This window comes from Phyllobates terribilis, unplaced genomic scaffold, assembly GCF_046119375.1.
Source record: "Phyllobates terribilis strain yellow unplaced genomic scaffold, ASM4611937v1 Scaffold_5__5_contigs__length_657084704, whole genome shotgun sequence".
Classification (NCBI taxonomy): Eukaryota; Metazoa; Chordata; class Amphibia; order Anura; family Dendrobatidae; genus Phyllobates; species Phyllobates terribilis.
In genome coordinates this window covers 100,003,465-100,029,207 of record NW_027362765.1, presented here as the reverse complement: position 1 = coordinate 100,029,207, position 25,743 = coordinate 100,003,465, and the positions used below count along the sequence as shown (strand labels likewise).

Below are 25,743 nucleotides of genomic sequence, written 5' to 3'. Positions count from 1 at the left end.
CAAGGGCATTTGCTAAATAGATGGTGTGTGTGCAACAATATACTGAAAGGTCAATTATATTGTGCAGCTTATCTCACCACCTGTAGTTATTTAGGTGAAAGCTCCAAAATGCTTGCCTAATATGTCTGTTTATCCAAAAGGAAGTAAAAAGGGAGAGCTAGAAAGATAGCATTGCATCACATTACATGGCAATGCAATGCACAGTTGCTGAAGTTGAACCAAAATGAGCTTGTAATCTGGCTTCTGCAACTTTGAACATGAAAAATCCAATGAGGAGAAGAAAAGCAAAGCCAAAGAGTCCATCCCAAAATCCGACAAACAAGCAAAATGAACAAAAAACATTGAATTCAATTCTTTCTGATTTTAGAAACTGCATTAAAGAAGGGGTGCACCGGTCCTGGAGATACTGCAATACCAGGTCAATGCGTGGAGTGGACAGAGCAAGCTCTTTTTCCATCTCCCTGTTCTAAAAATCCATTTAATATATGGTCCCCAGATAGGGGACGTATCAGATATTAAACTGATAAGAACAGATACTACACTTGATCTTAGCCAAAAGGCCGAGAAGCGATAACCAGAATTCGTTTCAAACTACGGAGCCACCCAAGGATCCTGAAAAGTCCATTTGTGGAGATGAGCTCCTGGACTCCCGTTAAGAAGACATGTTGTCAACCTCTAGATCCCTTACATGCCTGCACTTTTCGGCTTGCTGCTGCTGCAATCCACGCGTTTTAGATCTGCATAACTCCACCTCTTTAAACACAGCACCTTCACCCCCTGCTGTTCCCACCCGCCTCAACACCGTTGGAAGGGAGGAGAACCAATTAAGGCGGGGGGTGGGGTGGAACGAGCAGCTGTCTACCCTTAGCAGGAGGGCTCCTGATTACATACCTCTCCTGCTGCTGCTGCTGCTGGCTGTCCAGCAGCAGACTGAAGGTGGCTGCTGCTGTGCACAGGTATATAAAGGCTCAGAGCCTATTATGACACGCGCAGCCAGCGTTCCATTGCCACATTCCATCTACTGCAGGCAGGATACCTGGCTGGCTGAATGTCGCTGAGAAGCTCACAGAGACCGCCATAAGCAACAGTTTAACAGAATGCCACAGACTAATCAACCAAACTTTTTGGGTTGGGTTCTCTTTTATAGTCTGCAGGCATTAAATGAAAGAAGTCAGTGTTCCAGCAGAAGGAGACAACGTTTCAGAAAAGGCATTGTAGCAAACCAAAAAAGAAATTTTAAGCGCAGCAGAGTAACCAGCGCACATACCTGTTAGCTCAGGTGAGTTTAAAAGGCTGCTGTTGATAACAAGGGCATTTGCTAAATAGATGGTGTGTGTGCAACAATATACTGAAAGGTCAATTATATTGTGCAGCTTATCTCACCACCTGTAGTTATTTAGGTGAAAGCTCCAAAATGCTTGCCTAATATGTCTGTTTATCCAAAAGGAAGTAAAAAGGGAGAGCTAGAAAGATAGCATTGCATCACATTACATGGCAATGCAATGCACAGTTGCTGAAGTTGAACCAAAATGAGCTTGTAATCTGGCTTCTGCAACTTTGAACATGAAAAATCCAATGAGGAGAAGAAAAGCAAAGCCAAAGAGTCCATCCCAAAATCCGACAAACAAGCAAAATGAACAAAAAACATTGAATTCAATTCTTTCTGATTTTAGAAACTGCATTAAAGAAGGGGTGCACCGGTCCTGGAGATACTGCAATACCAGGTCAATGCGTGGAGTGGACAGAGCAAGCTCTTTTTCCATCTCCCTGTTCTAAAAATCCATTTAATATATGGTCCCCAGATAGGGGACGTATCAGATATTAAACTGATAAGAACAGATCCGTTTTCAAACAAGCTTTATTTAAATCAGACATACATCATAAATTACAAACAAATCACAAAGACTTGAATAAAATATGACATAAAACAAATACAAGGTCAGATTTAAAAAGCGCATAAAAGCATAAAAAGCATAAAACACAGTTTTGCATATAATTTGCATAAATAAATACATATGTCAAATGCAAACACCATAGCTTTTTAACTTTATGTTTTTACAATCAGGTAGTATGAAAACTTTTCACAAAGAACATATCCGATACAATATTTGAAACAAATCACAAATACTGGAATAAAATATGACATAAAACTAATACAGAGTCAGAATTAAAATGCACTTAAAAGCATAAAAAGCATAAAACACAGTTTTGCATATAATTTACATAAATAAATACATATTCCAAATTTGCAAACACCATAGCTTTTTTGCTTCATTGATTCCCATCTTTTTACAATCTCTCAGATAGTATGTAAACATTTCACAAAGAGCAAGCCCAATACAATCTTTGACAGGAATAAATTCACGTTTAAACAATAATATATTGCGCACTTTCCATAAAGCTTCTTTTAAGCAGTTTATTATAAGCCCTGCGACTCGTGCTTGTTTCATGGTTGGGCAATTAATTATCCCATATATTATAATGTCACAATTAAGGGTTTGTATACCACATATCCATTTTAGGAGGGTGCCCACCATCTGCCATAGCTCTTGTGCGTAGGGGCAATCCCACAGTAAATGAAACACTGACTCGTTTGGGGCGCATCTTTCTCTGGGACATCTAGCACTAGCCACCAGCCCCCTATGATGCTGAAAAGCTCTCGTAGGGAGACATTGGTGAACAACCTGCCAAGCTAAATTCTTTTGTGAGTTGCTAAGTGCAGGACAGGCCACGTTGTTCCACACCAGGCGGCACCTGGAGATGGAAAAATTAGACACATCCTCCATCTCCTCATGTCCCTTACAAATAACTGTTAACTTACGTTGATCAAATAAAAGCTGACGATCAACTTGGGTCAGATCATATTCTGAAATGACCTTCTCCAAGATCTTGTAATGCTTAGGGGGAGATAAGAGAAAAGGACAATTAACAGTCATGCTGAAGTTCAACTTTCGGAAAAGAAACCCAGTTGTATATCTAAGAAAACAAGAGAAAGCCCCAACATTATTCAAGCTTTTGCAACAAAATACAAAAAACTTGATAAATAAAAACAATTTTAAATCAGGGAACCCTTTACCCCCATTTTTCTTGCTTTTACATACCACCTCCCTCCTCAATTTCTCCATTTTGGATCCCCACAGAAAATAAAACATGGGCTTCATAAGTCTTTTAAGATACAGAGAATTAGGGGGAAAAACCATAGCGGCATACAAAATGATAGGAAGCAAAACCATTTTAATTACAAGAATCTTGCCCTCCATTGTTAGTTTTCGAGTTTGCCATAAAGAGATCTTCTGATTTAATTTATTCAAAACCAAATCCCAGTTTTCAATACCATCATTAGCAGGATTAAACAAGACACCCAGGATCTTGATTCCTACTGTTTGTGTGGGAACCCTAGGCAGATCTGACTCCCATTGACCCATAATCATACAGTCACATTTATTTATATTCAACTTAAACCCAGACCCAGCACTAAAAATTTCAGTAATTAGAATTGCTCTGTTAATAGATGCTGAGCTAGTGCCATATACAGATATGTCATCCATATATCCAATGGCTTTAACTTGTTGTCCACCCCCACCCGGAATAAAAATGCCCCTAACCACCTTGTCCCGACGCAGCAGGCACAACAGTGGCTCAATGGAGCAGACAAATAAAAGTGGGGACATGGGGCAACCTTGTTTAACACCGGAAAGAAGCTCCACCTCTCTAGTTAAAAAACCATTGACTAAAATCCGGGCAGATGACTGTTTGTATAAAAGCGCAATTTTCTGAATAAAAGAATCAGGGAACCCCATCTTTCCCATAACTTTAAAAAGATAAAAGTGGGAGACCCTATCAAACGCTTTCATAAAATCCAAAGATAAAATAGCTAGTGGCTGTTTTCTATCTTTTTGAAACCAGATAAGATCACGAATTAGGTTTAGATGCTCCCAGATTGATCTCCCGGGGACACCACACACCTGATCTGGATGAATTACATTTTTAATAACTGCTTTAAGACGACCAGCAACAACTTTAGCTAAAATCTTGTAGTCTGTATTTAATAGTGAAATAGGCCTCCAATTCTCCAACTTTGATTTATCACCTTTCTTAAAAATTAATGTAATCATACTTTTACGCCATGAATATGGTAATAAATCAGCCTTAGAGGCTTCACAAACTACTTGTATAAAATCCTCCTTAATTAGATCCCAAAAGCAAAGATAAAATTCAATAGGAAGGCCATCTGATCCAGGAGCCTTACCTTTATTAAAACTCTTAAGGGTCTCTTCAATTTCACTGGGTAAAAGTTCTTTAGCTAAAAAAATCTGGTCATCTTTATTTAAAAACTGGGATAAAACATTAAGATTCTCTGTAAAAGCAGGTTCATCAACATTTTTAATACTAAAAAGATCTCTATAAAAATTAGCAGTATGCTCTAAAATGCCCTCAGTGGAAGATTGTCCTTCTAGCTCAGTAATCACTTGTTTTTTGTCACTCATTTTTTTAAAGAAAAACCTTGAGCAGGTCTCACCCTCTTCCAAATATTTCACACGGGCATTAAATATAATTTCTTTACCCTTTTGTTCCAGGAATTTTTGGATTTCTGTCTGGATCTTGGCAATCTCACCATCCACACCAGGCACTCCCCACCCCTTAAGCTTATGGAGAGTTTGCATCCTGACATTAAAATCTTTAAAACATTTCCTTTTTTCACGTGCCTTCCTTTTACCAATTTTAATAAAAAATTCTTTAATACGGGTTTTAACACACTCCCACCACCCCAACATACTCTGATTTGGGTGTTTCCGTCTTCTCCAACTCTCATACTTTGCATAAAACTCTGCCCTTACCAGTTCGTCTTCTAATAAGAGCACATTCAATTTCCACATACCTTTTCCAACTTTTGCTTCCTGTGGAGTTTGCAATACATTGTATAGTAATACATGATCAGAAAAAATATTTTCTATTAGACCAGCATTCCTAGGTTTAAAAACATCAGAAGAGGAAAAAATAAAATCAATACGAGATGACATCCCTCTACCCCTCCATGTATGCCCAGGGTCAGTAGGGTAGGACTTTCTCCAAGCATCTAATAATTTGAGGTCCGTTGTCAAATGTTTTAACAGACTGGATGTTTTGTCTGTTCTTCCATTAGTATCACCTCCACTCCTCCCCTCCCCCAACATGACACAGTTAAAATCCCCTCCCACTATCACAGGGGACGGACCTGATAAAAACAAAGGGATGACATTAAAAAGGGAAGCATGCTCATTTTTCTCTGGGGATGCATAAACATTAATAAGACGACAGGTAAAACCATTTAAAATAACATGAGTTGATAAGGCACGACCTGGAACTATTTCAGTGATGGATAAAACATTAACATTTTGACATTTGAATAAAATCCCAACCCCGGCAGCTTTATTTTCATTGGACCCTGACCAAATAGAGGGTCCTGCTGACCAGTCCATTTTTAAGTTGGGGTATGACAAATCGTGATCAATACCGCATTCTTGCAGGAAAAAAATGTCAAAGTTCAGAGTCATTAACCAAGCAAACAAAGCAGCCTGTCTAACAGGGCTCTTTAGGCTTCTCACATTTAGTGAGGCAACACGGATTTCTGCCATGTTAGGTGTTTTTTATTGATTCATTATACTCTGAATCTGAATCAATAATTTGTGACAGAGAAGGTGAAGGAAGGGATGACACAGTTCGTAAACTGTCCGTTTCATCTGAGTCCGTGAAATCCTCAATTAAGTTAGTCCCCTCTGGGCTGAGAATTTTTGCAGCACTAGATAGAAAGACTTTACGGGACATCTGAGGCAGGTTATGCTCCTCCTGCGCCTCTTCACGACTTCTCTTACCACTGGCGCTGAGATCCACCCGATCCTCCGAATCCATCCGATCCTCACCAGGCACTGCAGCAGGTGGAATACCTGCAGACCCTCCAGGAGCACCAAGGGACATCATCTCCGGAGCAGGATGACCATCAGGACCAGCAACAGGTTCACCAACCACTGCACGACCTCTATCATCCAGGCAGGCAACAGGACATCCATCAGGAATGGTTCCAGGACATCCATCTGGACTGGCATCAGGACATCCATCTGGACTGGCATCAGGACATCCATCTGGACTGGCATCAGGGCATCCGTCTGGGTTGGCATCAGGACATCCATCTGGATTGGCATCAGGGCATCCGTCTGGATTGGCATCAGGGCATCCATCTGGATTGGCATCAGGGCATCCGTCTGGACTGGCATCAGGGCAGACATCTGGTCCAACATCTGTGCTGGCATCAGCAGGGGCATCTGGATGGACATCTGGATTGGTACCAACAGCTCCAGATTTTCGCCTCTTTTTTGGTTCCCTCTCATTTCCGCTCTGAGAAGGTGCCATCTCCCCACCAGGTGAAACCTGGACTCCTGCAGGAGTAGGCAAAGGCGTGACCTCGGCTACAGAGGCCGGGTTTTTCCGCAAAGGTACTGACTGAGCATCGACTGAGTCAGACTGTTTTTGACCTTTAGTAATGTCCACAAAGCTTTTTCTGGGGTCACCCGGGCTGACCCTGCTGGCATCAGCAGGAACTCCTGCGGAACTAGCCGCAGGCGCCCGAGAGCCACCACGAGACCTTGTCCGCATCGGACAATTACTGAACAGGTGAGTAGACATTCCGCACCCACTGCAGGTCTTACTGTTCTTACAGTCCTTTGAGGCATGACCCCATTGTCCAAAATTGTGGCACTGACTCATCCACTCGTTCTTACAATCGCTCTGCATGTGACCAAGGTCACCACACCTACGACACCTGAATGGTTGTCCATCATAGAAGAGGTAGCCATGGTCTCTTCCCAGCACCACTGTGGAGGGGGGGTGCATAAGGCCTTCTACATCCCCAGGGTCAAGTCTGAAGCGTACCATAAAGCGTCGTTTCCCATTCCAGAAACCGCTCCGACCTTTGACGTTCCCCGTAAATCTGACAGATGTACAATATCTGCTCAGAAAAAGCTCAATATCATCTGTGGACACATGGGGGTTAAACATGTATACCACAAGGGGAACGTCAACTCCGCCATAGAGACCCGTAAAAATCACTCCGTCCAACAGCTTGCTGTTACGGTGGCCCTTAACGCATTCTTAAAAGTGCTGGCAGGCAACCTTGGTCGAGAACGTGAGAATATATGTACTCTGCCCCTTCTCCTGCAGGCAGTAAACATCATGATCTTTCACGTTCAACAGATCTCTCAAAATCTGTACATAGAACTCACGGGGGTTGTCATATCCGACGTGGTTTGCTGGAACCTCGATACGCACCGAGTTCCTGATCTGGCCGGAGCCAGTGGAAAATTGAAATGAACAAGGCATCTCAACAAAGTGGCAAAGGCTTACCGTCACTACGGGCTCGGCCTTTCGCCTGGGGATCGCAACTTGTTGCCCGGGGACTAAGCCAGCTCCCTAATAGCAGCAGGGGGGTGAAGTCCCACCAAAAGGTGAGACGATCCCTCCAGGCCAAGGAGCCGGGTACCCCGGGCACCTCTCAGCCAAGACCAAGGCAGCAACCGTTAGATCACTGCACCTGATCTCAGCCAAAAGGCCGAGAAGCGATAACAAGAATTGGTTTCGGACTACGGTGCCACCCAAGGATCCTGAAAAGTCCATTTGTGGAGATGGGCTCCTGGACTCCCGTTAAGAAGACATGTTGTCAACCTCTAGATCCCTTACATGCCTGCACTTTTCGGCTTGCTGCTGCGGCAATCCACGCGTTTTAGATCTGCATAACTCCACCTCTTTAAACACAGCACCCTCACCCCCTGCTGTTCCCACCCGCCTCAACACCGTTGGAAGGGAGGAGAACCAATTAAGGCGGGGGGGGGGTGGAACGAGCAGCTGTCTACCCTTAGCAGGAGGGCTGCTGATTACTTACCTTTCCTGCTGCTGCTGGCTGTCCAGCAGCAGACTGAAGGTGGCTGCTGCTGTGCGCAGGTATATAAAGGCTCAGAGCCTATTATGACACGCGCAGCCAGCGTTCCATTGCCACATTCCATCTACTGCAGGCAGGATACCTGGCTGGCTGAATGTCACTGAGAAGCTCACAGAGACCGCCATAAGCAACAGTTTAAAAGAATGCCACAGACTAATCAACCAAACTTTTTGGGTTGGGTTCTCTTTTATAGTCTGCAGGCATTAAATGAAAGAAGTCAGTGTTCCAGCAGAGGGAGACAACGTTTCAGAAAAGGCATTGTAGCAAACCAAAAAAGAAATTTTAAGCGCAGCAGAGTAACCAGCGCACATACCTGTTAGCTCAGGTGAGTTTAAAAGGCTGCTGTTGATAACAAGGGCATTTGCTAAATAGATGGTGTGTGTGCAACAATATACTGAAAGGTCAATTATATTGTGCAGCTTATCTCACCACCTGTAGTTATTTAGGTGAAAGCTCCAAAATGCTTGCCTAATATGTCTGTTTATCCAAAAGGAAGTAAAGAGGGAGAGCTAGATAGATAGCATTGCATTACATTACATGGCAATGCAATGCACAGTTGCTGAAGTTGAACCAAAATGAGCTTGTCATCTGGCTTCTGCAACTTTGAACATGAAAAATCCAATGAGGAGAAGAAAAGCAAAGCCAAAGAGTCCATCCCAAAATCCGACAAACAAGCAAAATGAACAAAAAACATTGAATTCAATTCTTTCTGATTTTAGAAACTGCATTAAAGAAGGGGTGCACCGGTCCTGGAGATACTGCAATACCAGGTCAATGCGTGGAGTGGACAGAGCAAGCTCTTTTTCCATCTCCCTGTTCTAAAAATCCATTTAATATATGGTCCCCAGATAGGGGACGTATCAGATATTAAACTGATAAGAACAGATCAGGTTTCAACATATTTTATTAAGTGCGTAAAAGATGGTTTACAATCAAAAACAACAACACAAACAGTACATTATTAAAACACAGAATTCCACCCATAAAAACCCCATATACGATTGGCATCCCTTCTCCCAATACATTTGACATCCCTCAAGTAATAAATATACATCTGGCTAAAAGCAATTTTAAGACAATCCTTCACAGAAATAGCGTCACGTTTAAAAAGTAAAATATTGCGTGCCTTCCAAAGGGCGTCTTTAAAACAGTTAATCATACACCAACATATACAATACTGTTGAGGGGTCGGACATTTAAAAAGGCCATATAAAACATATTCATGGTTAAAATCTCTTAAACCGCAAGTCCATTTTAAAAGAATCCCAACTTTGTGCCAAAGTTCCTGTGCAAATGGGCAATTCCACATAAGGTGCAAGGTGGTTTCGTCATAAACACATGAGTCTCTGGGGCATTTTGCTCTGGCCACCAGGCCTCTCCTGTGTTGAAACTCTCTGGTGGGGAGGCACTGGTGGACCACCATCCATGCGATGTCCTTATGTCCATTTGCTAAGAATTTCCCGAAGACATTCTTCCAAACTTGCTTCGATCTCTCTTCTGAGAAATTTACTATGGGGCTCACATCTTCATTCCTCCTCAGAAAAGATAAAAGCTTCTTGCGGTCTTTAAAAATGTCCATATTAAAATCACCAAGGCTATAAAATCGAACAGTCTTTTCTAAGATTGCTTGGTGTTTGGGGGGGCATAGTAAAACAGGGGAATTCAACGACAACTTAAACCATCTTTTAAAAATCATCCCACAAGTATATTTTAAAAAATAACTTAGCGCACTATTACCATTAAAATGTTTGAAACAAAAGCAGAAATAATTTAAATACAAATAAATATGTAAGTCGGGGACATCCCTTCCGCCGTTCATTTTATTCTTCCTCATTATTTCTCGCCTTAATTTTTCCATTTTGGAGTTCCATAAAAACATAAAGATCATCCTAGTCATTTTTTTAATTAAAACATCAGAGGGGGGGTACACCATAGCTATATACAGTATGAGGGGTAACAACACTGATTTTATAATTAAAATTTTCCCCTCCATTGTTAGGGACCTCAAACCCCAAAATGATATTTTATTTTGACATTTTTTCTATGACATTCTCCCAGCTTTGAGTTCCCACATTCTCCTCGTTAAAAACAACTCCAAGAATTTTTACATTGTCTCGTTTTATAGTGAGCTGCGGGAGTTGGGCGGTGTCCCAGGATCCCAAAGTCAGACATTCAGATTTATTTAAATTAAGTTTAAAACCGGATGCCTGGGAAAAAAAATCAATGCGCAACACCGCCCTCCGGAGGGAAGCAGGGTCCACGCACACAACCGTTACGTCATCCATGTAGCCAAAGACTCTCACATCACTGCCACCTCCGCCAGGAACAGGAACCCCTCTAATCACTTTGTCTTTTCTTATTGCGCTCAGCAGGGGCTCCATGGCGCAGATGAACAGGATGGGCGACAAGGGGCATCCCTGCTTCACTCCGGACTCAAGGGGAACTCCATCTGTTAAAAAGCCATTAAGAGAAATTTGACTAAAACAATTTTTATATAAAATCTTAATACAATTTAAAAGCATATTAGGGATACCCATTCTTTTTAAAACTCTAAAAAGAAATCTATGAGAGACTCTATCGAAAGCTTTTTCAAAATCTAGGGCTAAAAGAGCTACATTTTGACCCCGGTCTCTGGAATACCAAATTACATCCCTTAATACGTTTAAAACCTCTGAAATACTTCTGCCTGGTACACTACATACCTGCTGAGGCCGGATCAGTTTGGCAATGACACTCCTGAGCCGGTCAGCAACCACCTTAGCAAGTACCTTGTAATCAACATTTAGGAGAGTTATGGGTCTCCAATTCGCTAGAGCACTGCGGTCAACTTTTTTATATACCAAAGACACCACTCCTCTCCTCCACGAAAATGGCAACTGTTCACAAATAAAAACATCTTTAAAAAGCATAAAAAGGTCCTCTTTTAAAATGTCCCAAAAAGTAAGGTAAAATTCTACAGGTAGTCCGTCACACCCAGGTGCTTTACCCTTAGAGAAACTTTTAAAAACATAAAATAATTCCTCTAAAACAATATCGCGTTCTAAAAACTCCTGGTCTGTAAAATTTAACTTAAAATCAAGATCATTAAGAGCATCAGATAAAAAGGACTCATCTATACACTATTTACTAAAAAGATGCTTATAAAAGTTAAAAGTAGCATTCAACATTCCCTGCATAGATGTTTCACCCTCTAGATTTGTGATCACTTCTCTTTTATCCATGACTTTTTTGAAGAAGAAGCGAGAGCACTTCTCCCCCTCCTCCAAGTGCTGCACTCTAGAGTTAAAAATAATCTCTTTCCCCTTTGTGTCTATGCAGTTCTGGATTTCAGTTTTTAGGCTAGCAATATCATCTCCCACCTCCACCCCTAGCTCTTTGAATTTAAAAAGTGTTTGCAGTTTGGTGTTAAGATCACTAATACATCTTTTTTTCTCTCTAGCTTTACGTCTCCCTGCTTTTATAAAAAACATTCTGACTTTTTTTTTCAAATTTTCCCACCAGGTTACCATAGGGGCATCAGAAGGTTTTTGTCGCCGCCAGGCTTGATAGGCTTTACCAAAGTCTTGTGGAATCAGAGGGTCCTCCAGCAGGTAAGTACTTAGATGCCAGAGGCCCCTGTTGACCCTCTGTTCATCCCGGTATTCTAGGTGCACCTCCAAGCCCTTATGGTCAGAAAATATATTTGATGTTAAAACACATTTTACAGGGTTAAAATTATCTGATAGGAAAATAAAATCGATCCTGGAAGACACCCCTCTTCCGGACCACGTATAACCAGGGTCCGTCGGCAGAAGTGACCTCCACGCATCGCATAATTTAAAATCGTTATAAAATCTTTCAATAGATGACATGATTTATCCAATTTGCGTAAAGGGTCACCCCCCGCTCGTTGTTCACTAGCACAAAGACAATTAAAATCACCCCCTACGATCAGGGGAGATGACCCAGTACAGTACAATGGCAATATCCCAAATAAATTAATTCTCTCTTGCTTATCAGGGGAAGCATAAACATTCATTACACGTAGGGTAAAACCATTAAATTTAAAATGCACTAAAACCACTCTGCCTGGTACTATTTCTGTGACAGTATTTATAATAATATTTCTCCCACGACAAAGGAAGCCCACCCCCGCTGACTTGTTGTCATTGGAGCCAGATGGAGGGCCCCAGTCTCCAATCTGTCTTGATGTCATTATAATTTAGTGCATGTTGTATCCCGCATTCCTGTAATAAACATATGTCAAAGTCAGTGGTTTCTAAGTACTTAAATAGAGCAGCCCTACGAACTGGGCTCTTTAATGACCTCACATTCAGTGAGACAAGTCTTAATGTGGGCATTCATAGGTCAGGGTGGTGGATCTTCCATGAGGACACCTGACTCAAAGCCCTGTATGTCAAATTGCTCCAGGACATCCGGGCTAGAGGACCCAAACGACTCGATATTCTGTGAGCCGGCGGTTGCCCCCTCGTAGGTCACGGTTCCCAGCCACATTCCAGGAGACGCTGGGGCTTCGACATTCCGTCTCTTTTTCGGGGCAGACTCCACTAGGTCACTGGTGCAGTCCTCCTCTTCCTCCACCTCCTCCAGGGGGAGAGACTGGTCCATCAGGATAAGATTACCAACACAGATTCCCTGATGTTCGCCACCTAGAAGCAAAGCCCCCTCATCTGGCTGGCTAATCGCCCTGGAAGATCCTGAGGCCATCGCTGCATGGTCCCCTGTAACCAACCGCACAGGGGCACCACCCTCCAGCCCAACAGGATCGGTATCGGGAACCATCGACACGGAGGATACCCTCCCAGAAGGAGGACCCCTCCGCTCCGGTCCATGCGAGGTCCGCCCATCGTTAAGGGACTTCGATGCAGGGGCCGCCCCAGAGGGGCCTCCGGCTCCCTGCTCCATCCCAGCCTTCTCGCCCTTTGAACCGCCCTCTGACGCCGGCCCACCAGTGAAGACCGGCGGGCGCATCGGCTCAGCTGCAGAAGATGCAGCTTCTGCGTAGGTCCTGGTCCTGGTCCTGTTGGGGCATCCTCGGAACATGTGCCCCGCCTCACCACAGAGATTGCATTTCCTCCCAGCGGGACAGTAGAGATGAGCGTTGTTCTACTCGAACTGTTCGCCAATCTCAAATTCGAGCTGTTTTGGGCGGTGTTCGAGCCGGTCGGCGAACACGAACAATTTGAGAAAAATTCGGCTGTTCGAGGTTATGTTCGATAACTGTTCGTGCACCAAAATCATAACTGGATTTTTTCTCAGTAATGATGAAAATTAATGTTAATACGCAGTTTGAGTGTACAGCGGGGCGGGGGGAGGGGCAGGGGATGGATCTCTGCAGGAACAATGAAGATCTCCATTTTTTTTTCTCTTTCCCGCATTTGCAGTGGGGAGGTGCAATCTGTCAGCCTATCAGCAGCGCACACACGGAGCGAAGTGCTTTTTTTCACACAAGCAAGGGCATGTGTGATTGGCAGTGTATGTCACATGTCCTTGCCCTATAAGACCAAGCCATTTTCCCCGTCGCCACCATTTTCTCACTGCTGCAGCTGCGTGTTAGACGGCACCGCTGTTGCTGTGTGCGCTATACCTTGTTAATTTCAAGCCAATTTTCGCACAAATATACAGATAGCTTGGGAGTAGGGAATAGTTGTGATTGCAGTCCTTTTAAGGACTAGGTTACAGCATTTCCTACGACTTTTATCAGGCAGGTCTGTGCTCTTAAATAGATAGATTGTGGGAGTAAAGACTAATTGTAATTGGAGTCCTTTTCAGGACTAGGTTACATCAGTTCCTATCAGTTTTTGCCAGGCAGGTCTGTGCCAGTGCTGTGCAAGTTTTTTTCACAGCATTTGGCTGAATCTAGCAAAGCTAATCCTTTTTGGCCTATTGCAGAGTGTGTTAGTCAGTGGAGTAGCCTATCTGTGTTGCAAGATATACCACATCTAGCTCTGAAAAAATATTTGGGCTTCTAGCAGTGTGTGGGACTTGGTCTATTAGTCCATCTATACTGACCTCCATCAGGTTGCAAATTAAAAATAATTTTTTTCTTCATTTAGCTCTGAAAAAATATTTGGGCTTCTAGCAGTGTGTGGGACTTGTTCTATTAGTCCTTCTATACTGACCTCCAGCAGGTTGCAAATTGAATATAATTTTTTTCTGCATCTAGCTCTGAAAAAATATTTGGGCTTCTAGCGGTGTGTGGGACTTGGTCTATTAGTCCATCTATACTGACCTCCATCAGGTTGCAAATTAAAAATAATTTTTTTCTGCATCTAGCTCTGAAAAAATATTTGGGCTTCTAACAGTGTGTGGGACTTGGTCTATTAGTCCATCTATACTGACCTCCATCAGGTTGCAAATTAAAAATAATTTTTTTCTTCATTTATCTCTGAAAAAATATTTGGGCTTCTAGCAGTGTGTGGGACTTGTTCTATTAGTCCTTCTATACTGACCTCCAGCAGGTTGCAAATTGAATATAATTTTTTTCTGCATCTAGCTCTGAAAAAATATTTGGGCTTCTAGCGGTGTGTGGGACTTGGTCTATTAGTCCATCTATACTGACCTCCATCAGGTTGCAAATTAAAAATAATTTTTTTCTGCATCTAACCCAGCCAATAGTTTTGGCCTAATACCACAGTTTGGCCACTCAGCTCTGCTCAGTTACCATCCATTGTTTTTTTGTGCAAACAACTCCAGAGTTGTGAATTAGTTAACCACCAAAATGAGTGGAAAAAGGCCTGCTGCTGGTGGAAAGGGGAATAGGCGTGTTGGGAAGGGGAAAAAAGGTTGTGTCCGTGGGGTAGGTGCAGAAGAAAGACCATCTTCCAGCCAAACTAAAATGTCTACTTCTTTTAGCGGACAATGTGATAAGATCCCTTTCTTACGGCCACGCCAATCGCTACAAATTCCAGATGAGGCACAAAAACAGCAGGTGCTTCAACGGATATCAAGTGCTCCTTTAAGTGGGCTCTCCTCCACATCAACTTCAACATCACAAATACTCCAGTCCTCAAAGGTGTCACCCAAATCGCACTTGCTTCCTCACAGCTCCCAAATCTCCAGCTGCCCGTCTGAGTATGAGGTAGAACAGATGGTTGAGTCTGCAGAGCTGTTTACTCATACTATAGCCTGGGAATCAGAGGTCGACTCCAGCGCTTCTGTGAATCCAGACGAGGAAATGATCTGCACTGATGCCCAGAATCTTTATGAGTCGGATCCAGGACCAGACGCAGAAGGTTCTGACCATAATGTAGACCCTCATTCCCAAACTGTAACTCCTGTTGGTGGAGACAATGAGGAAGACGATGATAAGACTCAAATACCTGATTGGAGCGACAACTTTAGTTTTTTGTCAGGGCAGGAACAGGTTGGCTCTGAGGACGACGGGTGTGATAACGCACAGGGTGATGATGATGAGGTCGGAGATCCCACTTACTGTCAACCCACAGTCAGCCAAGAGATGAGGTCAGCAGAGGAGGTGGAGGAAGATGCTAGTGACGACGAGGTCAGGTTGCGCCTTCCTGGACAGAGACGTAGTACTGGAAGCACGTCAACAACTGCATCCTCAAACACAACTCTGCCTCTCACCACAAGTCGTGGTGGCTCTTCAGGTCGCATGGGTGCTAAGCCTTGCATAGCCTGGGCATTTTTTCAGATCGATAAAGATGACCCAACTCGTGTTATCTGTAACATTTGTCAGCAAAAGCTAAGTAGAGGCCAAAAAATACATAGTTTGAGTACTTCATGCATGAACCGGCACATGGACATGAAGCATAAGTTGCAGTGGGAAGCTCAGTGTGCTACAATGCGGCCTAGCCGGCCGGGCCAATCACCGTCTGCCATATCTTGTGCATCCGCGGCCTCTTCATCCTCTGTGACTGGGGGGACAGCAGTCACACCTGTTTTGGGGCGCAGACCTGCCACCTCTTTACCCGCAACAGCCAGCGTGATTGGCAGGTCATCATTTTCTTTGGAGGTGGTAACACCAGCTGGTGTTGAGCGCTGTCCGAGATCGATAGCACCACCTTTGGATCAAGGCAACCTAACATGTCTGCCTGCATCTTCCTCACAGACCGGCAGTTTGCCGGGGACACCCTTATCAACCCCGTCTAAGCACAATAGCCAGCCCTCGGTCCCTCAGATGTGGACAAGTAAAAGACCATTTCCTCCTAGCCATGAGAAAGCTAAGAGGTTGAATTTCACCATCTGCAAGCTCTTGGCTACAGAAATGCTGCCTTTCCGCCTGGTGGACACAGAGGATTTTCGAGACCTTATGTCCGTCGCAGTGCCCCAGTACCAGATGCCCAGTCGGCACTACTTCTCAAAGAAAGGTGTGCCTGCGCTCCACCAGCATGTCGCACACAACATCACCGCTTCTTTGAGAAACTCTGTGTGTGACAGGGTGCATTTCACCACAGACACTTGGACGAGTAGGCATGGACAGGGGCGTTACATGTCGCTGACTGGGCACTGGGTAACTATGGTGACAGCAGGACAAGGGGCTGCTGTCCAAGTCTTGCCGTCCCCACGAGTTGTGCGTCAATCCTCTTTATGTCAAAGTTCCTCCACTGCTTCTGCCTCCTCAACCTCCTCTCGGTCTTCCACCTGCACCCAAAGCCTGTCTGGTCATGCCACAAGCTTTCTAACTGCGCAGAAGGGATCCTGCACACCTCCTTACTATGCTGGCAGTAGGGCTCAACGTCATCAGGCGGTTTTTACATTGAAATGTCTGGGAAATGTGAGTCACACAGCTGAGGAGTTGTGGTCAGCTGTGGAGAACCAATTTCATGAATGGTTGTCTCCACTGGACCTGAAACCAGGGAAGGCCGTGTGCGACAATGCTGCAAACCTGGGTGCGGCCCTTCGCCGGGGCAATGTCACACACGTGCCTTGTATGGCTCACGTGTTGAACCTGGTTGTCCAGCAATTTTTAGCCCACTATCCCAGACTAGATGGCCTTCTGCAGAGGGCACGGTCGCTGTGTGCTCACTTCCGCCGTTCGCATCCCGCAGCTCAGCGACTTACATCTCTACAGAAGTCGTTGGGCCTGCCACTTCACCGGCTAAAATGCGATGTGCCTACCTGGTGGAATTCAACTCTGCACATGTTGCAGCGACTGTGGCAGCACCGACAAGCCCTGGTGCAATACGTTCTGACGTATAGCCTGGGCCAACGAGATTCAGAGGTGGGGCAAATCACGCTGGAGGAGTGGTCTCAGATCAGGAACCTATGCACCCTTCTGCACAGTTTTGAAATGGCGACGAAGATGTTTAGTGCTGACGATGCCATTATCAGCATGACTATTCCGGTGATTTACATGCTGGAGCACATGTTAAACAGAATTCGGAGTCAGGTGGTGGCACAAGAGGAGGTGGAGGAAGTAGAGGAGGAGGAGTTGTATGCGGAAGGGCTAACATCTGCAAGGTCCAGACGGTCGGCAGCACCAAGGCGGCAGGCATGTGAGGGTGGGGGAGATGGTTTTACCAGGGCGCATGGTAGCAGCCAAACTAGTGAGGAAGGTGCAGGAGCCCAGGAAGAAGTGGAGGACGAACTGATGGAAGACTCATCAGATGAGGGAGACCTTGATCACATTTCTGTTGTGCGAGGTTGGGGGGAGAGGACAGAGGAAGGAAGCATGATTGTTACCTCGCCACCAACACAACAGGGACTTGGTGCTCCTGGATGCGCAACACACATGAGTGCCTTCTTGCTGCACTACCTGCAACATGACCCTCGAATTGTGAGAATTAGAAATAATCCTGACTACTGGGTTGCCACACTGTTAGATCCCCGGTACAAAAGTAAATTTGCAGAAATTATTCCTGCCATAGAAAGGGATGCACGCATGCAGGAGTATCAGCAGAGACTGTTGCAGAATCTTACATGTGCTTTTCCACAAAATACCAGTGGTGCACGTAGTGAATCTCACAGTTCCAACTTGCCAACCGTGGGACCGTCAAGTGTTCAGCACTCAAACCGTAACAGAACCACAGTATCTGCTGGTAACATCAATTTTGCGGAATCATTTCACCACTTTTTTAGCCCATCCTTTGCAAGGCCACAGGAGACAAGAAGTCTGACACATAGTCAACGCCTAGAGACGATGGTACAGGAGTATCTCCAAGTAAACATTGAAGCCACGACTGTGTCACTGGACCCTTGCTCTTTTTGGGCTTCCAATCTGGATAAATGGCCGGAGCTAGCCACTTACGCCTTGGAGATCTTGTCATGCCCCGCAGCCAGCGTTCTGTCTGAACGTGTGTTCAGCGCTGCTGGTGGTGTGCTGACAGATAAGCGCACGCGGCTCTCCACTGATAATGTAGACAGACTCACGTTCATAAAGATGAACAAATCATGGATCCGAAACGACTTTTCTACCCCTGTGTCATCCTGGGGAGAGTAAAAGCTTGATGATTGGTTAAAATCACCCTACCAACCGTTTTAAGCTTTCAAATTACTAATCATGTTTATCTGTATCTTGACTGGAAAATAATTTGGGCTTTGTAGCAGTGTGCAGCACTGATCCTATTAGGCCATCTATAATAAGCTTCACCAGATTTAAAATTAAAAATAATTTTTAGCTGCATCTAGCCCGGAAAATAATTTTGGGGCTCCGAGATGCGCAAGACACATAAGTGCCTTCTTGCTGCACTACCTGCAGCATGACCCTCATATTGTCAGAATTCGAAGTAATCATGACTACTGGGTTGCCACACTCTTAGATCCCCCAAACTTTTCGATCAACCTTTTCATTTTAATAAAGACCAAAAAAATGGTCATTTTTGAAATTATAAGCATTAGCAGGTTGTTAGAAACTGAAATCAAACAGTTTTCAACTCAAAACTTTATTCTAGGTGATGTTACATTTTCACATAGGACCCCTTGTTCGAAAGGAGCTTCTGAACTCTCCCGTCCATTGAATTTGTCAGGTTTTGGATGGTTTCTGCTTCAATTGTTTTGCATGAGGACAGAATACCCTCCCAGAGCTGTTGCTTAGATGTGAACTGCCTCCCGCCATCATAGACACTCCTTTTAATGATGCTCCAAAGGTTCTGAATGGGGTAGAGGTCAGGGGAGCATGGGGGTCACACCATAAGTTTGTCCCCTTTTATGCCCATATCAGCCAGAGATGCAGATGTTTTATGTGCAGCATGAGATGGTGCATTATCATGCAGAAAAATGATCTTGCTGTGAAATACACGGTTCTTCTTCTTGAACCATGGCAGGAAGTGCTGTTTGAGAAAATCCACATACATTATGGAGTTCATCTTTAGCGCCTTCAGGGATCCTAAAGGGGCCGACAATCTCTCTCCCCATGATTCCAGCCCAAAACATTACTCCACCTCCTCCTTGTTGGCGCTGTAGCCGTGTTTGCGTGGGGTGTCCATCAACCAGCCATCCTCCACTCCATTCATCTGGACCATCGAGCGCTGCACGGCACTCATCCGTGAACAAAACAGTTTTGAAATCAGTCTTCATGTAATGTTTGGCCCACTGGAGCCGTTTCTGCTTGTGTGAAGTGGATAGAGGAGGTCGACAGGATGGCATATGCACAGCTGCAAACCTCTGAAGGACCCTGCATCTTGTTGTTCGGGGGACGTTGTAGGCACAAGCAGCTTCAAAAACTTGTCTGCTGCTATGACAAGGCTTTTTTGCCGCTGCTGTTTCAACCTGACGTAATTGCCTGTAGGAAAGAGTCCTCAATTTGCCCTTATCAGCACGCACACGTGTGTACTGTGAATCAGCTACATACTTCTTGATTGCCAAGACACTTCATCCTGATCATCGCACAATGTTGATTGTAGTCATGCCTTGACCTAAACACTCCACAATTTGTTGCTTCTCAGCAGCCGACACATCCTTTTTCTTTCCCATTTTGGCAGAAAATGTAGGCTGCTTAATAATGTGAGAGAGCCTTCTTAAGTAGTCTTGCCTTTCATTGGACACACCTGCCAAACTAATTAGCACAGGTGTCTGCAATTGCTTACAGTGATATAAAGAGCCCTGACACACATCACCATCAATGAGTTTAACTGACAAACAAACAAATTCTTCCCTTATCACTCCTAAACACTTTTTGCATAATAATTTGGAACGCGGTGTACATGTGCTTTTCCACAAAACACCAGTGGTTCACGTAGTGAATCTTACAGTTCTAACTTGCCAACCGTGGTCTGTATGGAATTGTTCAATAAAGGGCCCAAAATTAAGATAACATAGATGGCAGAGGTCTCTATGAATAGGAATTCCTAAGTATTTGAGGGCCAAGGCAAAGGGAAAGTTGGACTGGATGGAATCCTATATGGATTTAGGGAGGGAGACATCGAGGGCCTCAGACTTCGCTGCATTGATTTTAAAATTTTACCATGTAACAAAGTGATCTATTTCAGCCATAACAGCAGGGATGGATATATGTGATTGAGTGATATATACTAGGACATCATCAGCAAATAGAGAGCACTTGTACTCGGTGCCTCCCACCTCAATCCACCTAATATTGGGGTTATGGCGAATTGATGAGAGCAGGTGCTCCGTCACTAGGATGTATAAGAGAGGGGACAGAGGACATCCCTGCCTTGTCCCATTGGTGATTGTGAAAGGTGATGAAAATGTTCTGACGCACCTCCTGGGCCTTGGGACACCCGGAGCCGGACCCTTTTTGGTGGATGCTGGTGGTTGTAGTCTTCGTGGCGGCGATCCGGTTCCGTGGCTCAGGGCGGTCAAACCAGTGGCGGAACTATTTATGTGGTTTTGATGTTTAAATGTCCGACTACGCCACCCGTGGATTGCGGTCAGAGTGAACCGCCGCTACAGGGCAGACCGCTAAGGCTGGTGTTGTGGGTGCAGCAGAGCGTAGCATAACTCCCCACGGGAGGAGTATAGCCTCAGGGCAGTGTATGCGGAGGATGGGGGTGATGGTGCAGGGCAGCAGCAGTAACGACACGGAGTCAGTGATGCAGTTCAGGGCCTTTACTCACAGTTCTTATTATCCAGACCACGTCTGCAGGTAACGGCTGCCCACGTCATACTGTGCTCACCAGGTGAGGGGCTCAGACAACTCCCAGATAACTTTGGAGCGCTTCACAGGACCCCCTTTGTGTGTCCTTTGTCTGGCCTTTCTTACCAACACTTCTGTCCGGCTGCCTCGGGCCTCCTCTTGGTAAACTTGGCGCCAGTTTCCCTGACCCTATGTGGTGCCTTCCTAGCGGGTGGAGCAAGGGGCTGCGCCACATAAAATGTCAGAGCCTCCGGTTTCTAGCTGAGGGTCGTTTCCTGCCTCCACTAGTTCGGGGACCGGTCTCCCCCTTTGGCCTGACCCCTCCACGCAGGTGGATTCGGGCGTGCGGTGGCGACTCGCCCGTCCGCACCCCTGGGATCCCTTCATTCCTCGTTCCTGGAGCCTTCTCCGCTCCTCTTCCTTCCTTCTCCCTCTTGCAGGCCTGGGCCTCTGTTACTAGGCCCGCCTCCGGAGCAGAGCTCATGCAGAGCCCCTGCTCCCTGCCACTTCTGCTCAGACTTCTCTGCACTGAACTAAGATGGTGCCCACCTTTTATACTCCCTTCTCAATGCACCCAGGAACTGCTTCCTCCCTGCTCCTGCACTGCAGGGTTCCCCTTCCTCAGTGTTCCCTCCCCCCACTCCAGCCAGGGACAGGGACTGTCGTGCCCATCTCAGGGGCATATTGGTCGCCCTGCCCCACGGCAATGTGGTGTAATGCATGCAGGTGTCGGGTCCTGATCCACACTCCATCCTTATCTGAGAGTGAGATATCACACCTCTGGGTGAGGTGCAATACGTCTGTAGCAACCGAGCCCTCGGTGCTACAGTTCCATTTATCTTCAGCCTAGGTGACGTATTGTGATACAGGGCCGTGATTTTGGCTATAAAAGGGTCCCCTAGACCCCTACCCCAAGCTTTTTAAGAGAATCATATATGGCGTGCCAGGAGACTCTATGGAATGCTTTCTCAGCATCCAACGAGAGTATCTACTTACAAATTTTTAACTGCATCTAGCCCAGGAAATACTTTGTGCCTAGTAGCAGTGTCTGCTAGTCAGCGGATTATCCCGGCTGTTAAGCAAGCTACACCACCTGTAGTTTGGACACTTAATTTTTTCAAAGGAAACGCTTCGGGACCACGGGATACTTAGTGAAGAGCATCAGGAGGCACCCCAAGGCATAGGGGCTGGGACTGGCACTAGGATGCCTTGCGGTGGACAGCCGAGCTCGATCCTTATAAAAGCTTTTTAACTGCAGCAGCTTTAGTGGACGCTACTGGAGCTGGAATTACGCGGCTGCTGGCATGAGACTTGCCCTCCAATAGATCCTTGTAAATGGATTTAAAGTGTATTCATTCAAATTAGAGGGACAATTTAAATTAAAAAGCTTAGAGCTGCCTCCACCACAGGGGGGCTCTCTCGACCCACCAGCGGACAGGCACCAGTATTGGGAGAGGGGGGCTGGCCGTCAGGGTTCACCGCAGCTCTGGCACAAACCCGGCGACACGGAGGTGGCACGGGCAGGAGCGGACTGGCCGTCTCGGCTTCTCACTTTTTGGATTTTAGAAGGGCATGACATGCCTATATCTGTGTCTCCCCCTCCTTTTACTCCTCCACCTCTTTTCTTTTCGCATGACTATATGTACTTGTCACTTTTCCATGTGTTAGTTGTGTCTTCTTAGCAGTTTGTCAGCTTTTGGACACCTTTGAAGGTGTTTTCTATGTGTTTCTATGTGTTTTTGTTTGCCTGCCATTGGTTTTACCGGTGTTCGAAGGTGTTCGACGAACAGTTCGACGAACAGTTCGGCGAACACACGGGTGTTCGACGAACCGAACCGAACTCGAACACTACGGGGGTGGCTCAACACTACGGGACAGTCCTTCATTAAATGTCTGTAACAGCTGCAATTATTGCAGCGGTCTACTTTCCTGCCCGTGCAGGACGTTTGGGTATGACCCATTTGTCCACAGTTCCTGCAACATACCGGCATTCCAGGGTAAAATAAGTAGCCTCTGCTCTTACCGATCACAAATGTTGAGGGAGGGTGTAGCATTCCTCCCACTCCGCTTGGGTCCCTCTTTAGACGGGCCATGTACCTCCTCTTGCCGCACCAGAAGCCTACCGCGTTCTTCACAGTGCCCAGGTATCTCAGATCGTCACAATAACGGATAAGGTAGGTCGAGATGTCTGCAGCTTCCACAAAGGGGTTCGGGAAATGCACCACGATAGGGATCTCGTCATAGGCATACAAGAGACAAAAGGTTAGTCCATCCAATTCATCTAAGTAGTTTTTCTCATTTACCTTTTGTACGAGTTGGTGACAGCATCCCTGGCTCTTGAAGGTGATGGTGTAAGTCCCCTTGTACTCATTGTCCTGGAAGCAGAATATGTCTTCCCGCCGAAACTCCAGAACTCCAAGCAGAATCCTATGGCAGATGTAGTCCAAATTCTTCTCCATCCTCGATCCTGCTCCAACTTCAATCCTCACGGTGTTCCGCATCCGGGCATCACCCGATGAATATGTGAACGTTGCCGGCATCCTTCACTCAGGAACGTACCGACTCTTCTCTCTGAAAGGCGCAAGCCTTCATGGGATCCCTTCCCGTTGCTCCCGGACTAATCCTTCCTCCCAATAGCAGCAGGGGGGTTAAGTCCCTCCGAAGAGGAACGATCCCCCCAGGCCGAGAGAAAGGGTAGCAAGAGCACCTCACAGGCAAGACCACACAGGTAAACCTGATAGATCTTGCCAAAAGGCCGAGAAGCGATAACCAGAATTGGTTTCGGACTACGGTGCCACCCAAGGATCCTGAAAAGTCCATTTGTGGAGATGGGCTCCTGGACTCCCGTTAAGAAGACATGTTGTCAACCTCTAGATCCCTTACATGCCTGCACTTTTCGGCTTGCTGCTGCTGCAATCCACGCGTTTTAGATCTGCATAACTCCACCTCTTTAAACACAGCACCCTCACCCCCTGCTGTTCCCACCCGCCTCAACACCGTTGGAAGAACCAATTAAGGCGGGGGGGGGTGGAACGAGCAGCTGTCTACCCTTAGCAGGAGGGCTGCTGATTACTTACCTTTCCTGCTGCTGCTGGCTGTCCAGCAGCAGACTGAAGGTGGCTGCTGCTGTGCGCAGGTATATAAAGGCTCAGAGCCTATTATAACACGCGCAGCCAGCGTTCCATTGCCACATTCCATCTACTGCAGGCAGGAGACCTGGCTGGCTGAATGTCACTGAGAAGCTCACAGAGACCGCCATAAGCAACAGTTTAAAAGAATGCCACAGACTAATCAACCAAACTTTTTGGGTTGGGTTCTCTTTTATAGTCTGCAGGCATTAAATGAAAGAAGTCAGTGTTCCAGCAGAGGGAGACAACGTTTCAGAAAAGGCATTGCAGCAAACCAAAAAAGAAATTTTAAGCGCAGCAGAGTAACCAGCGCACATACCTGTTAGCTCAGGTGAGTTTAAAAGGCTGCTGTTGATAACAAGGGCATTTGCTAAATAGATGGTGTGTGTGCAACAATATACTGAAAGGTCAATTATATTGTGCAGCTTATCTCACCACCTGTAGTTATTTAGGTGAAAGCTCCAAAATGCTTGCCTAATATGTCTGTTTATCCAAAAGGAAGTAAAGAGGGAGAGCTAGATAGATAGCATTGCATTACATTACATGGCAATGCAATACACAGTTGCTGAAGTTGAACCAAAATGAGCTTGTCATCTGGCTTCTGCAACTTTGAACATGAAAAATCCAATGAGGAGAAGAAAAGCAAAGCCAAAGAGTCCATCCCAAAATCCGACAAACAAGCAAAATGAACAAAAAACATTGAATTCAATTCTTTCTGATTTTAGAAACTGCATTAAAGAAGGGGTGCACCGGTCCTGGAGATACTGCAATACCAGGTCAATGCGTGGAGTGGACAGAGCAAGCTCTTTTTCCATCTCCCTGTTCTAAAAATCCATTTAATATATGGTCCCCAGATAGGGGACGTATCAGATATTAAACTGATAAGAACAGATTTTTTTTTGATTTGGCTATCCCATTCGCAGGGATAAAACCGTTTATTTAAAACTTAAATAAATTTACATACATTTGCATAAAATTAAATATATTCACAAAAAATTACAATATTTTATAAAACAAACCATAAATTATATAGACTTTTAGGAGATAATAAAACCATCAAAGATTCATATTATTGTATTCCACAAATTTACATGCCATTTGTTTGCTAAAACCACATTCTTTTTCCTATCCAATAAATAATAAATATACATCTCACTTAGACAGAATCCCAAAACATCATCCACTGATAACACATCATTTTTAAAAAAACCAATATGTTTCGGGCCTTCCAGAGAGCAAGTTTGGCGCAATTCAGTGTCTTCCATGCTATTATTTTTTGATCCCCTGTCGGGCATCCCATAAGTCCATAAATGACAGCAGTATAGTCCAAGTCCTGGAGATCTGCCACTCTGCCCAGCAGGGGGAATAATCTTCGCCAGAATGTCTTCGCAAAGTCACAAGTCCATAATAAATGTCTCACTGTCTCCTCTTCTTGGCATCTGTTTCTTGGGCAGATGGCAGATCCCACAAATCCTCTTCTGTACTGGAATGCCCGACAAGGAAGACACTGATGCGCACAGCTCCAGGCCATATCTTTCTGCACATTGAAAAGATAATTTACATTAATCATTTTCCATATATTTACAGTTTGTTCATCATCATAATTCCCAATATCACATAAAACCTCCTGTTTACAAAATTCTTTAATC

The 25,743-nt window shown here is 45.1% G+C and overlaps 3 non-coding genes and 1 pseudogene across 3 annotated transcripts; all 4 read right to left on the bottom strand.

The window, feature by feature from the left end:
• Positions 1-381: 381 nt before the first annotated feature.
• On the bottom strand, positions 382-572 carry LOC141274516 (U2 spliceosomal RNA). The gene has a single exon (XR_012322790.1). It is a non-coding gene; the product is annotated as a U2 spliceosomal RNA (small nuclear RNA).
• A 1,115-nt stretch (positions 573-1,687) lies between these two features.
• Positions 1,688-1,860, bottom strand: LOC141150561 (U2 spliceosomal RNA; annotated as a pseudogene).
• Positions 1,861-8,702: 6,842 nt separating this feature from the next.
• Positions 8,703-8,892, bottom strand: LOC141150508 (U2 spliceosomal RNA). The gene has a single exon (XR_012246696.1). It is a non-coding gene; the product is annotated as a U2 spliceosomal RNA (small nuclear RNA).
• Positions 8,893-24,833: 15,941 nt separating this feature from the next.
• LOC141150409 (U2 spliceosomal RNA) lies at positions 24,834-25,021 on the bottom strand. Its single transcript, XR_012246619.1, has one exon. It is a non-coding gene; the product is annotated as a U2 spliceosomal RNA (small nuclear RNA).
• Positions 25,022-25,743: the final 722 nt, after the last annotated feature.